Raw genomic sequence first — 14,745 nt, 5'->3', positions numbered from 1 at the left:
TTTCAAGATTGGTCTTCTTGGGGGCTCGCTAGCCGACAGGCCAGGAACCGCGAAGATGCGTCAAGCTGAAATGCAAAAAGCGGGCCCACGGGACACTCGTGGAGTGTGGGCCTCTGAGCTTCGGTGCAAATGGTGCTTGGGGCTGGGGCTTCAAGCACCCTAATGCACAACTTCGGGATACCTCGGGAAGTTGGTGCAGCTTGCAAAGTGCAGGATGTCCAGGAGTTCCGGTCCCATGTCTCTCGTGTCCGTCACGGGTCTCAGCTTTGCTGTGAGCGAAGGTCGGAGTCAGAAATGTCTGGAGGTCTGTGTCCTGTGTAGCAGATTCTTCGGGATCCGGCGGGAGCCTTAAAAATGCAGACCGGCAAAGTTGCTGTTGGTGCTTGTTTGAACAGGGTGGCCACTCCTTGACCACAAGGGAGATGTCTTCCGTCTCCCAGTCGAAATGGAATGTCGAGGGTCCAGGATATATGTTTCAGAGTTTCGTCCAGGGTAATCTAAAGTCCTAGGGACTGGGATCCTATACTTATACTAAGTTTAGGGGTTGGACTAACTTTAAGGTCCCTCCTATGGGTGGACCTGGGGAGGGGGTGATTACACCCCTTCCCCTTTGTCCAGTTTTGCACTAGAGCTGGGGCTGAGCGCCCCAGCAACCGGTTTGAACAGGAAATGCATGGAGCACCTTGTGTTCCCCAGGCAGTGTCTGAAAAGCATTTACTGAATGCAAGCCACCCTGCCCCAATACACTAAAGCCTCCCTGGGGAGGTGTTAGCACCTCCCTGGGCAGGAAAACTATTGTCCAGGCCTCCCCTGCTGGAGTTTCGTCCAGCAGCAGGAGGGCAGACTCGTGCCTGTGGCTGCAGCATCCATTTTGTGATGCTGGGGCTCTGTTTAACTTTAACCGGGTAAACCAGTAACTACATGTCTTCTCCCTCTAGAAGGGTGGAATGCTACCCCTGCCGCCAGGACTGGCGGAGGGTAGTATTCCAAAGTGTTTGACACCTTACACAACATGTTTTGATAAAGCCAAACCAAAGTTAGGATTAACCGCGAGAGTTATAATGCACTTAAGAGTATATGGTGTGGCTATATCATAGAACAGCTATAACGAGATGGTTCCGAAAGCTGCAGAGGAGCTCAGCTCATGCTAGGGCACCCTCTCACACACAACCAAGCAGTCTGCCTCCAGGATTGTCAAGGCCTGCCATAGGAGTGACTTATAGGTTACTATGTGTCTATATATACGGTAGATATAGATAAACTATATCTAATTAGGTGGTTATTACACCACTTTACCCAGGCTGTAAGAACAGACCTGTGGTGTCAGTTTGGAAGGCTAACCAGGGGTGGCACAATACATGCTGCAGCCCCTGGTAGGCCTAGGGTGCACCTATGCCCTGGGTACCTATGGTACACTATACAGGGGCTCACAAAGGTGACCCAGTAACCAATCTGGTATGTACCTAAAGTACATACAGTCCATTTTATAGAGAAAGCATAGACTGGGGCCCTGAATAGCAGGGTCCCAGGCCAACTAAGTCGAAAACCAGCAAAACACCAGGCAAAAAGTGGGAGTAACCATATAGTCAGATATCCACCTTCCAACAACGACCGCCATCTCTTTTGTGAACACCCGAGGGTCATTGATGAGGCCAAAACAAAGCATGGAAAATGCTCCTGGTCTACTGTGAACGGCAGGTAGCGCCTATGAGCCGGTATGTCAGGAGTATGGATAAGCATCCTGCAGGTCCAATGCCAACATCCAGTCTCCGGAGTCTTGTGCAGAGAGCCCCTGGGCAGCATGAGCATCTTGAATTTGTACATCCGCACATGGGTGTTGAGAGTGTGTAGACGTAAGATAGGATGTAGACCTTTTAGGGCATTTAAAAGTAGCAAGAGTAACACCCGGTTCCTACTTCAAAAGCCAAACCCTCACCATGGCCACTTTGGACAAAAGCACTTCCTGCTGCAATACAGACAGCTGCTCAGGAAGGTGTGGGGAAATCATAAGGAAGGGAAAGGCATAGTATTGATGCATAGTTTGGAGGATCCACTTGTTTGAGGTGATGGCTTCCTACACTGGGAGGACATAGCAGATCCTGCCTCAGACAGGATGGCAGTGTGCCTGTAAGGACATACTAAATCAGTTTTGTGGCTGCAGATGCTGTGGGGGTGGGGTGTGGGGCGGGACCGAGCTGAACATTGTCCCTGCTGTCCTGGGCGTTGTGTTTGTGAGTTGCATCCTTTGCTACAAAAAAGGCTGAAAGGCCTGCTGGGCTGGTGGAAGGGTGTGAAGCTGGTGAAACTGAAAACTCTTGCAATAGCAACATAGGGGGTAACATTTTTGGAATAATGCTGTGGTCCTGCTTTCCTTAAATCATTCTGAGGCCAAACCTGCCTTGTCGCCAAAAAGATGAGACCCATCGAACTGCATGTCCATCAAAGATGCCTGGTCATCTCCGAAGAAGCCTGCTAAAATGCCACACTCGCAACCTTAGCAGTCGGCCATGTCCAAATCAGACTGAATTACAAACTTTGCTGCATCACAGACATCCTGGACAGGGACCAGTGGTCAACCAGAACTGCAGGTAATACTTGAGCCACAGTGTCCCATAGACCATAGGAGTGGCCGCCTACAAGACAGCTGGCATTTACTTAAGGCAGAGCACAGCATGTAGCGCCAACTAGTGATCCTGGACATGGTTTCACTCAGAGGTTATCCATAAGGGTTTCATTAAAAGGCAATAGAGGTTCTGGTTGCGCCTGACCAGGCTGGAGTGCCTCTGTCAAAACATGAGTCTTCAATTCCATAGTAGGAAGTTTTAGGTCCAATACTTCGGCCAAATACTAGCAAAGGAGGCACTTTTCTCAGTGGCATGTCTGGCAGGAGAAACAAGGCCAATATCTGGAGAAGTATCCAGGCCACTAGCATCTTGGAAGTTCTTCATACTAATTGTACTCATCATATTGTGAGACAAATTCATCCCCTTCATCAAAACTGTTATTGTCTGATTCAATGCTGAAAAGATTGTGGAAAGTCTAGGCTGTACTGCATGGTAGGTAAGGGCAAAGTATCAGAATCTACATTCAGGAGGGAACCGGAAGTAGCTTCAATCAAGGTAGTAGTGGATTCTGCTTACAGTCACAAAGCACAATGGAATGCAAGTCCTCTTCTGGCATCAACTCCAGTGTCGACGCAAAGGCAACTGGAGCAGTAGGTGGCACAGGACCCGAAGTCAGCGCCAAAGCTGGTGGTGAATCCAATGTGGGTTTGAAGGGCACAGACAGTGCTGAGAAGGACCAGCCTGCAGAGGCTCAACCGGAGGACCCCTGCGGATCCTTGGGGTGGAATGTGCAATAGAGGGAACTGGTAAAGTAACACAAATGCACAGAATGGCCTCAAACTTGCTGCAATGTTGCAGACAGACCTGAAATTCTGAATGCATGAGGACTAAACACAGAATCGACTCTGATGGAGATCGGGTGTGAGACTGGGAGGCATATTGATGACCTTGCACTCTCTCTGGAGTTCGAAAGTGGCAGGAAGGGGCTGGTTCCTCCTTCGATTTGCTATGCCTCTTTTTGGCCTTACCAGAAGACTTCAACTACTACGATGATCTGCCGTGGAAACTGTATCTTCCTTTTAACTAAAACCGGTCACAGAATGGTCAGGCGACATACAGCTTCATCTTGTGGTCTCATATGACATTCTGATTCATCTGGGTGCCCTGGCTACTTCAGCTAATGCTCTTACTTTTGCCTCCCAGCATCTTTTAAAGAAACTTCCAGGTCTGGATTTGTCAGCCATCCGGAATATCATGAAATGTAAACTGATGCCCATGCGTGCATATGATCATTTGTTTACCTGAATTGTATATCAAGCTGGCTTGACCGGGCCAAATGCTACTGTATAGGCATCTCTTCAAGGTACAAGCCTGCACAGTACAGGCTCAGATACACTGGAGTTCTATCTGGCCCGCCAAGGTTATGTTTTCAATGCCAGCTTCGTGTGCCAAGCTTTCCACAGCCGAGTTTAGATCTCTAAAACTTGTGGGACATATAGCGAGCGAGGACCCGATTTAGGGTCTAGAACTATCTTGTGACCACTGATCTACTTGTTGCGGAAGACCTCATATGCAAGCAACTTGACCTCCAAAAAGTCTTTCAAAACTATTGTTGAATCAAACCAGGCTACTGTCAGCCCAGAGGATTTACAAATGATCTGCACACAATCTAGCATCCATTCTATATCAATCAGTAGCACCCCCGGCATATTTATCACTTCCAATCAATCTTAACATCAAGTTACAACTTTTGCGCTTGGTTTAATCCCGCTTAAAGTGTGCAAGTGTGGCCGTCTGACTGGCATTCAGGATGTCTCATTTAGGGGCTGATGTTTCACTCAGGAATCCCTTCCACATATTCTATGCCTGTGCCCCTTCCTGTCCTCGCTTAGACGTTATTAGTCCGTACCAATTTTCAGGCAATTGAACTTCAAGGCCTGCAAAACTGCAGTTGTAGAGTGCTTGAAAGGGAACTTGGGCCAACTAACTGCAAGATTTGTAAGGATTTTGATGATCGCTTCATTGATGCTCAACAATGTAACACCATACATTCAAAGCAGAAGCACAGTGGCCACACTCCTGAGTGTCAGGGGTATCAGCCCTGATTGGTATGTCCTCCTTTTGACTCCATTGACAACAGAACCTTTTGCACCTCATTCCTGGACAAGGAAGGTTGCAGGTCTGCTCTTTTGATTATTTTTGCAGAAGGTATTGAATTGCACAAGCACTTTCTCCTTTTTGAGGGTTCTTGCACACGACCGCTTGCAATTAGCAGTGCACAGAAGGGTCTGCACAGGACCTAATTTTCTGTCCCCTGTCCCACATTTTCATCGGGGTGGGGGGAGGGGGGGCATTGGGCGTGTATTAATTTCCATTTTCAACGAATTGAGACTGAACTGGTTATCCCTACAAGCCTGTGACTTTTTTTTCTGCTGATTCGATTTGGTGCTATAAGGCTGTATTTGGGATACCTAAGCCGGCATGGGGTCACCACACAACCTGTATTGGTCGTTATTTTAACTTTTAGTCTATGCATGGCTATGTTGTTTCTTACTTTAGCAGAGACTTATATGGCTTGTTTTAGACATTATGGAGGTTAGAACTTCTTTTTTTATAACTGTATTTTGTGTATATATTGTGTGATTTTACTTTAATGTATAAAAATAAAGTTGCTTGCAAAGATTTTAAGTAATTGTGCAACATAATAAACTTTGCCTTTCTCTCTGGGTGCTGGCGTCGCAGGCCCTGGAATCATATTCCAACCCCAGGCACCATAAGCATACTTAGGGAGGGTTTGTCATAGACATCTGTTTGCGAGAGTCCCTATATGGCTTTAACCCTGTTGTTTTAGGGCATCCTGAGCTACTGATATAATTAGTGTTAGAATGGGGACCACATCAGGCACAATTACATTAGTGGCCACCATATGCAAAATTGCCAGCAGTTCTTCAAGCTTGGTTGCAGGAGAGATGTAAAAAAAGCTTTATCAATCTGGAATATCTCAACATGGATAATACAAAAAAGTACCCCTGGTACCAAGGTCCTAATATTAATAATACATCTCCCCAATGTCACGATTTATCACTGAGATATCAGATTTAAATATATTTAAATTGAAATTCAACAACTTTTCTCCAAACATCAGTTTATGAGTTCTGAGAATACATACATTTTCATCTCAACTATACGATTTTCAATTTTGGTATACATATTTATTAATTGAACCCAACAAAAGCTTCTAAATCCGTAGGTTGGGCTGGACACTGGAGGGCTACTACAGGTAGCTGGAGAGCTACCAATAGCCCACGAGTGACTCGTTGGAGAAGCCTGTTTTAGGTGGAACATTTTCCTTGTACATTGTGCCAAATGTTCGAAACAAAGATCTGGAAAGATCAAGGGGTAGCTCCGGACCTGTGTCTGAAGGTGCAGAAAGAAGGGAACTGACTTCAGCACACATGGGTAGTGCTCATATGTTGCTCTACTCATCACTTCCGGAACGAACATCGCAGAGCCAATCAACACTTCCTATCAGCTCACAAATTAATTATTTCCCCCTTAGTCTTTTGATTTTCTTTTTTGGGGTTATTTTAGTTGTGGAACAGGGCATAAATCAACAAAAAAACTAAAATTCTCAAATCTCGGCTAGAAGATCCCGAATCATCCATTATTAATTTTTGCATTAAATCTTTCCTGTTCCATCATTTATGCGTTGCAACACTGAAATGATTTAAAGGTCTTCTCAGGACAGGCAGATGGTGACATAAGAACAGATAAAAATAAATCATAAAATAATCAGAGGCATTGCGAGACATGTGAGTGAGCATTCTGGTGAAAGAAAATCTGCACCTGCTGGTATGCATTGCTTGTGCAAGAGCAAAAAGAGGAATGTATCCAGAAACGAGGATGAGGAACATTTGCATATATGAGGCAGATGAGATGGTATGATTAGTTTCAATTGATCTGGCCCATTATAAAAATAAACGTCTTACTAAAATGTATACAGGCGTCATACTGTAAGCACAGGTTCTTCTAAGATCATTTCATTTGGTCAATTATTATTTCCGATGGGGTTTCTCAACGCTGGTAGAAAGAAAATCTGGTAAATAACCAGATATGTCCATTGTTTAGTCCTCTATTGTTGTGGGCCAGTGTTCGTGGTTCCGCTTTTCCTCTAAATGCTGGCATCTGACAGGTCTTGCAGTGTAGCTGCAAAAGCGCTTGTACAGTGTTTTACAATGGTGATATGTCTCTGTTTAAATATCTTTGTGCTCACCGTTACTCCTTTTTGGCTGCATCTCAAATGGTCGATTCTGTAAAACATTTCCTCACATGTTATTTTGCCAAAATACAGCTACATCTTGGGTCTTTGGGGGGAAAATGGGAATATGGGAAAAAGTGCTGCAGAAGTGTCTGGTTTTTCCCCTGCAAATGGTATCAACGAAGGGTTTGTGGTGCTAAAATCACAATCTTTTCCAGCTTTCAGGAACAGTCAGAATACCAATTTTTTTAACAGTCTTGGCCTAATTTGTGTGCCTCCTTCCAGTTAGTAGTAGAAATGGGTGTGAAACCAGTGGTGGATCCTAGAAAGCTATACATTTCTGAAAAGTAGACAACATTCTAAATTCAGCAAAGGGTCATTTGTGTATATCTTTGAAGGTTTCTCTATAAAAAGCAACAGTTGAAATAAAAAAAATATTGAAATTGAGTTGAAAAATACAGCAATTTGTGCCATGTTTTCACCTGTAACTTCTTCTAACTATGGCTGATTTGTTACAGTAATATACCGTTATGTCAGTTACAACCTTCTGGTTGCAGGGAAATATAGGGCTTGTAGGTTTACCAAGAACCTGCGGTACCCAGAGCCAATAACCGAGCCGCACCTTGCAATGTTTTTTTATTGTGTACGGGGAATACAGCAAATCATTTGGTGAAGTATAAAGAGTGAAAAATAGGTATCAAGGAAACCTATGTATTTCCAGCATGGGAAAAGATATGGAATTTAGAAGCAGTCGTTATTTGCACATCTCAGAATTTGTGGGTGCCCATACTAGCATGTGAATTAGAAGGCATTTTTCAAAATGACTTCTTTTTTTACACACTGTCTTACATTTGGAAGGCACAAATTCAGATAAAGACAACACATGTTCTACTATTCTGTGTTCCCCTAAGCCTCCCGATAAAAATGGTACCTCACCTGTGTGGGTATGCCTAGTGCCCGTTACAGGAAAGGGCCCAAAAAGCAATGTGGACACATCACATTTTTCCACTGAAAACACCCTTTTTTGCAATGTGCTGAGCTGTGGATTTTGGGCCCAAGCTCAGCCGGCACCTAAAGAAACCTAGCAAACCTGTACATTTTTTTTAAACTAAACCTCCAGAAAAGCCAGGATGGGGTGAATTGTGAGGCCCTCACCAGGTTCTTCTACCCAGATTCCCTTGCAAACCTCAAACTTTGTCTAAAAAACACATTATCCTCAAATTTCTGTGATGGACAGTTCTTGAATTTGAGGGAAGCCACAAACTTCCTTTGACCCAGCATTCCACTAAGACTCCGATAACATTTTTACCTTGCTTGTGTGGGTAGGCCTTGTGCCCGCTGCAGGAAACGGCCCAAAACACAAAGTGGAAACATCACAATTTTCCAGTGAAAACTAACCCTTTTTTTGCAATGTGCCTAGCTGTGGATTTTGAGCTCTACCTCAGAAAGTATCTAAGGAAACCTAGCAAATCTGTACATTTTTCAAAACTAAACATCCAGGGAATCCAGGATGGGGTGACATGTGTGGCTCTCACCAGGTTCTGTTACCCAGAATCACTGGCAAACCTCACAAGGTGTCTAAAAACACATTTTCCTCTCATTTCTGTGATAGAAAGTTCTGGAATATGGGAGGAGCCACAAACTTCAATCCACCCGGCATGCCTCCAAGTCTCTCAATTAAAATGCTACATCACCTGTGTGGGTAGGCCTAGTGCCCGCAACAGGAAACAGCCCAAAATGTATTGGGGAGACATCAAAATCATTTATTCCAAAATTAGCTGGTTTTGCAAGGAGGTAACCTGCATTTCTGGTCCCAGGATCGGTGGCCATTAGGGAAACCTACCAAACTAAGAGATTCCTGAAAACTAGACATCATGAGGAGTCTAGGGAGGACTGGTTTGCATGGATTCCTCAATGTTTTCTTACCCAGAATCCCCTGCAAACCTCAAATTTATCTAAAAGAAAGTGTGCATCACTGCAGCTGGGTAGTATTCCTCGGGGTTAAGATGCTGCTGTGTAGAGGGGACCTGGAGAAAGGAATCCACATCGAAATCTGATTTGAAGAACAGGAAAGGGGTGAGTATGCACCCCGAATCCTCAGTTTCCACCTACTTAAAGGTGGCTTTCCCACTGCTGCAGACTGCTTGTTGGAAAGCCAAATCGTAATACGAACTGCTTGTTGCTCCTCTCTACCGCCCTGTGGAAGCTGCCTTAACACGACCACAACATGTTGGCCGGCAGTGTGCTCGCAGTGCTAGCGGTTGAGCCGCGGTGTTTGCAAAGGCATTACTCTCAACTCGAAATAAGGCAGTCGGCGCACTGAGCTTACACCGGTCGGACCACAACTGCGGGTACTGCTGTCCACAAACCGCCAAACTCGTAATAATTTGTTTGCTTTACAATGCCCCATTTGCCAATCTTTTAAAAAAAAAAATTTCGGAGGATGCTCCCCCCCCCCCCACCACTTCACCACTGGCCGAGTACACACAACTCATACTCTCCCTCTCAAGCAAGATGCACATCATAAGAGTCAAGTTAACTGCCTGCATAACCAAAGTTGCTAAATGGATGACAGCCAACTGTCTCAAGCTCAACACTGACAAGATAGAACCAGTGATTTTCCTCAAGAACACCTCACCAAGCTGCCTTCCCCCGACCGCAACCCGGTCGGCCGGCCGGCAACCAGCTGAGGTCGGAACAAAAACCACACCCTGCTCCCTTGCCAGGAACCTCAAAATTATCATCAGCAGCAAACTGGACATAACTGCACAAGCCAACACAATCACTACACTATGGAAATGCGGAGGGGGATTTCAAAATAGCCCCTAAGCAACAGCTGAAAAACAGACACTAGCAAGGTAGACTACCGCAACAGCCATGCCTAAATCACCAAGACAACCCACTAGAAGACTCTAAACTATTCAGAACTCGGCAGACTTACTCATCCACAACATCCCACACAGAACTCACATCACACCACACTTCAGGGAGCTCCACTGGCTCCAGATACACAATTGCACTAATTTCAAACACCTCACACATTCATTCATGGCACTAGACATCTTAGGCACCTCCTACCTAAAAAGTTGCATCTGCTTCCACCAAACAAACTAGACACCACTGTTCCTCAGGACTCCAATTGGTATACATTCCACGACTACGCACAACCAGGATGACAGGCATTCTCTTACATCTCTCCTAAAGCTTCAAATGACCTCCCGCTCCACATTGAAGCCTCCTTCTTTTCCAATTAAACTAGAGGAGGGTCAGCCGCTGAAATTTCAAGCTAGGCTTGAGCAGGACACCTGACTCTGGCTCAGCTTGAGGTTCTGTGAGACCCTCGAGCCCAAAATGAGTTGAGCTTTCATGTGCTTCTGCCTGCCTTCCTTCCTCTGCCCAGGATGTGGTGTTATGGCCAGAGCTGTATACTGTGCAGCTGGGAAACCAGATTTCATTCTCGGCATTGGATCAACATCATGTGATTCTGGATAAATCACTTATTCTCCCCGTGCTTATAAACAATTCATGTGACCTAGTGTAATGTAACTGGTGTTCATGTAAAATGCTTCAATACCTTCGGGTCAAATTTATGCTATATATAAAAAAGGAAATGCAAAACAATGCACCAAGAGGCACAAACAAAGCCTTAACATAAGGGAAGACAAATAGATACCCATTTGCTGGCTGATTTGTACAAAACCAAACCATAAAACCTAGATAAATCTTATCTTCATGCTTAAATTGTGTGATCTTAGGCAGATATTTTATTTTACCAAAACTCGTTTTTCTTCATTATCGTCCATGAAAGCATATAATATGTGAGCTCAAACTACCAGTTCTACAAAATGATCCCTTTTAATAAGTACTTCTGACTGCAGTGATATAATGTGCATTCTTAATGTGAAAAACATCCAAATGTTAAAGGAATACACCTTTTTTTACTTTTGGAGAGACTTTATCATTTTTTAAGTGATGTCGTTTACACAGAACATTTTTCATGGCTCAGCTTGTGCACAGGGTCGGAGATCTGAGCCAGACCCCTGGCTTGGCTATGGCTCCTCTCTCCCTGTTAAATTGTTGGCTCTCCCACCTCTAAACCAAACTACCATAGTTAGTGTTAGGCACACACTCCTGCTCAGCACTATGATATCCTCGCGGGTGATAGTGCGCTTTAGAACTACACATAACATAAGATTTTAAGATTCAATAAGATGGGGGGCACTAGAAGGCGCACGGCGAAATGGCTGCACTGTAGTGCTTCTCCGCCAGCTGAACGCAAAATCCGAACAAAATCCTGCATTCCCGTGGCCTCACAAAACCAAAAATGAAGGATAACGCAGCCAGGGGAAGGCAGCGAGGCGACTTTGCTGCACAAGGCTGCTCTGTGCGAGGCGTGGCATACTCTCTCCAACAGATGGCCCCGGACAATAAAATGGCGGCCTCGTGATGAAAAGAGAGTCCCCGTGGACCGGGAGCTGTGCAACATCCATGCTGCTGTGGCTGCAATTACACTCAGGTGAGGTCAGCACTCTGCCTGCTGCGATTGAAGCCCAGCGAGGCTCCCGGTGTGGATCAGTGTTGAGGCATGGCAGAATGAGAAACGTGGGGCCGAACTACACGCCCTACCCCCGGCGGACAACTGCGAAAACACTGCAGGGCCACCCAGGGGGCCACTGTACTCCCAAGCGCTGCACGAGTGATCCGGACAGCGGTGCAACTGCTGGCACGCGCCCATGCCCAAGTGCTGATCGCCGGGCAGGGCCCTTGCTGATCGGTGGGGGCGGCTTGAAGGACTGCTATCATAAGCACCTACCTGCATAATCTACCCTTTATGACTTGAAATGCAGCGATGCGACTAGGCCCTCTGGCGACCGCTCCGTAGGGTAGACACCTGCTGCCCTGCTGTTCGACCCAGGGTCTCGGAAGAAAGGGGCGTTGCAGTACAGCAACGGCTGAGTAACAGAGGCTCGAGTGTCGAGGGGAACTGCCTCGACTTTCCAGATCCCAGAATCCTGGAACGCTATCCCGCTGTCACAGCCCTGATTACGTAAAAAGCACGGCCTACACACAACGTGAGTGCTAGGTTGGATGCTAGCTCCTGACTGTACTACCCACCTACTGGCTCTGTTAATGCGCAGGTTAATAAAATCACTCCTCGGATTCCATATTGTAAATATCTGCTGGCTGTTGCTCCCCTGGTCATGACGTGCCAACTCTTTGCCTTTGTATGGTCCAACGCTCAATGAGGGCCAGGGTTCATCCTTAGGCTGCACACCGCTGTGATACATAAGAAGGCAGCCATGGGGAAAACAGACAGAGGGCAATCCCGGCTCAACTTTGAATCATGTGCGCCAGGCAGATCGCAACACAAAGCTACTTAAGATTGGGAGCTGTATGCCCCTACTGAAAACCCAACGACACTTGAAACAAGGCTCCTAACCATGCAAACCAATCTCCAGTCTATATATGGAAAAATCGATGCACTTAATATCAGGATGGACCATATGTAGGCGAAAAAAGATAAACATTTTACCAGGTTGGGCGAAGCTGAAAAACGAATCTCCGACGCAGTGGACAACTTACAAGTGGCTACCAGGACTTTTGATATGGAAATGTGCTTGCCGTCGTTCATGCAAAGAATAAAGACTTCGAAGCCCGGTCTCGTCGTAACAACTTACGCATCACTGGCTTGCCGGAATCGACCAACACGGGGAGACTGGAGTTGTATATTGAGACGATGCTGCATGAGATTTTCGGAACGGAGCATCTTTCCGAGGTGCTGATTGTTGAAAGAGCTCACCGCTCCTTGGTGGCTTGCCCACCCTGGGAGCCCCACCAAGACCAATTATTGCCTGATTGTTGAACTATAGGGATCGGGAATCAATTCTGTGCTTGTCCAGGGAACGAGGCACCATAAACTACCAAGCAAATAACCTGGAGTTCTATCTGGATTTTACGGCTGCAGTCCAAGCAGAAAGAAAGGAGTACCAATCTGTGAAGAAGTCGGTGTAGGCTGAGAGTATTCCCTACGCTATTCTCTATCCGGCCCTTTTGCGCACTGGCGTAGAGGGGAAGTTCCGTTTTTTTACTAGCTCTAAAGCAGCCATGGATTATGCTAAAGCCCTTAAACGTCACAGTTGTGAGTCATCTGGCGCACCTGAAGAAGAGGTCGAGTTCATAATGCACTATGATCATGGCTACTTTTGATGGATGCTAAGACTTCACATGATGCTGTCATAGACGGGTTGGTACTTGATTTCCTCGTATGCTGTGTAATTGAACGAGGGGGTCATGCTTAGGATCCTCCCGATCTCCTAATGGTTGTCAGTTTAGTTAATTGATTGATGTCACAAACAGGTATGCATTTCTATCCTTCTCTTTTTTCAATTAACCACAAGATGCGGTAAACTTCATTACGTTGTTCAGCCACCTCCCTTTTTACCTGGGGTGCTCATGCTCAAAAAGTCTTCTGTTCTCCTTGATTAAATCCTGCACAGACGAGGAAGGACGCCATGCTATAATACACGGTAAATTAGCTGGATCACTTATAACCATAGTCAATGTATACGGTTCCAACACATTTGAGCCTAGCTTTTTTTAGGGCATATTAAATACATTACGTGACTGGCCAGACGCTGAAATTATATGAAGCGGGGACTTCAATACGCATTTGGACCCCAGCAAAGACAAATCTAGCGGGTGCGGGGACATTCACCCAGAGCTGCTCAGGTTATAAACAATGACATGGCTGAAATGGGTCTGGTGGACTCATGGCGAATTCGTAATATTAATACAATGGTGGGTACGCACGCCAATATCGCTCTTGGCAGCTGGTTGAGGCTGGACTACTGGTTGGTGAGTGAGAATGCTAACGCATGGGTTTCCACAATTGACACTACCCAGAACACTCTCCAATCACAACCCTGTTAGGATCACCCTCTGTATCCCATTAAATATCCCCCATCAGTTTACTTGGCGGTTTCGATCAGAGGCGTTGCTTGATCCTTTATACACTGAAACAATTAGGGAGGACATAACCCAATATTTTGATTTAAATTAGAGGTCGGTGAGCAGGGCTGCAACTCTCTGGGAGGCCCCGAAGGTCACTATCAGGGGCAAATGCATTTATACAACAACAGGCATACTTAAAGATATTAGAGGTAAGTTGCTAAGAGTGGAAAACACACTAGAGCAGCTTGAACAGGATTATGAGACTCTCACCCGTATTAAAGATCTCATCCTAGAGTACAACGAATTGGCGGTTGGCGAGGTGTGTTATTTATCTAAGAGACATGTGGCCTGTGCATATGGTGAGAGAAGCCAACCCAGGCAAAAGTTGGCTGCCAAGTTCAAACAAAGGATAGACCGCGAAACCATAACAAAAATCACAGACCATGCGGGGGACGATCATTACTCCACATCAGCAATTGTGGCGCAATTCCACACGTTATGCAGAACAATACACCTCCACAGGGGGACAAAAATCCAGAGCACACTTAGTGTATCAAATCAAATTTCAAGCTTCAAATGGTCAAATGGCCAAACCAATGGGATAGATCAAACCAGTCATAAGTTTTCAAAAGTTTTATTGTTCAACAGTGTTCTTTTCTCAGAATCACTGTGCCATATCACTCTAGCCTACACGTGTTTCATCACAGCATGTGGCTGTGAATCTTCAGGGCTGATCTAAAAGATCGAGGCGCGATATCGGGAGACCGGTGATAATTCCGTCCCGGTCCTAATCGGGATGTTTCCGTGCACAAGAGAGCGGTACCGAAGATAATCGGTTTCCGTCAGAATAGGGGTAGTGTGTGTGGTTACACAGCGTCGGTATTTCAGGCCGTTTGTTGCCCGTGGGTTGAGCTTGGTGCAGCTCCAGTTTCCAAGTGCGGGTGATTATAATTTTGAGTTTGGTCTCATTTC

This window comes from Lissotriton helveticus, chromosome 3_1, assembly GCF_964261635.1.
Source record: "Lissotriton helveticus chromosome 3_1, aLisHel1.1, whole genome shotgun sequence".
Classification (NCBI taxonomy): Eukaryota; Metazoa; Chordata; class Amphibia; order Caudata; family Salamandridae; genus Lissotriton; species Lissotriton helveticus.
The sequence above is the reverse complement of the archived record's forward strand: the minus strand, read 5'-3'. Positions refer to the sequence as shown.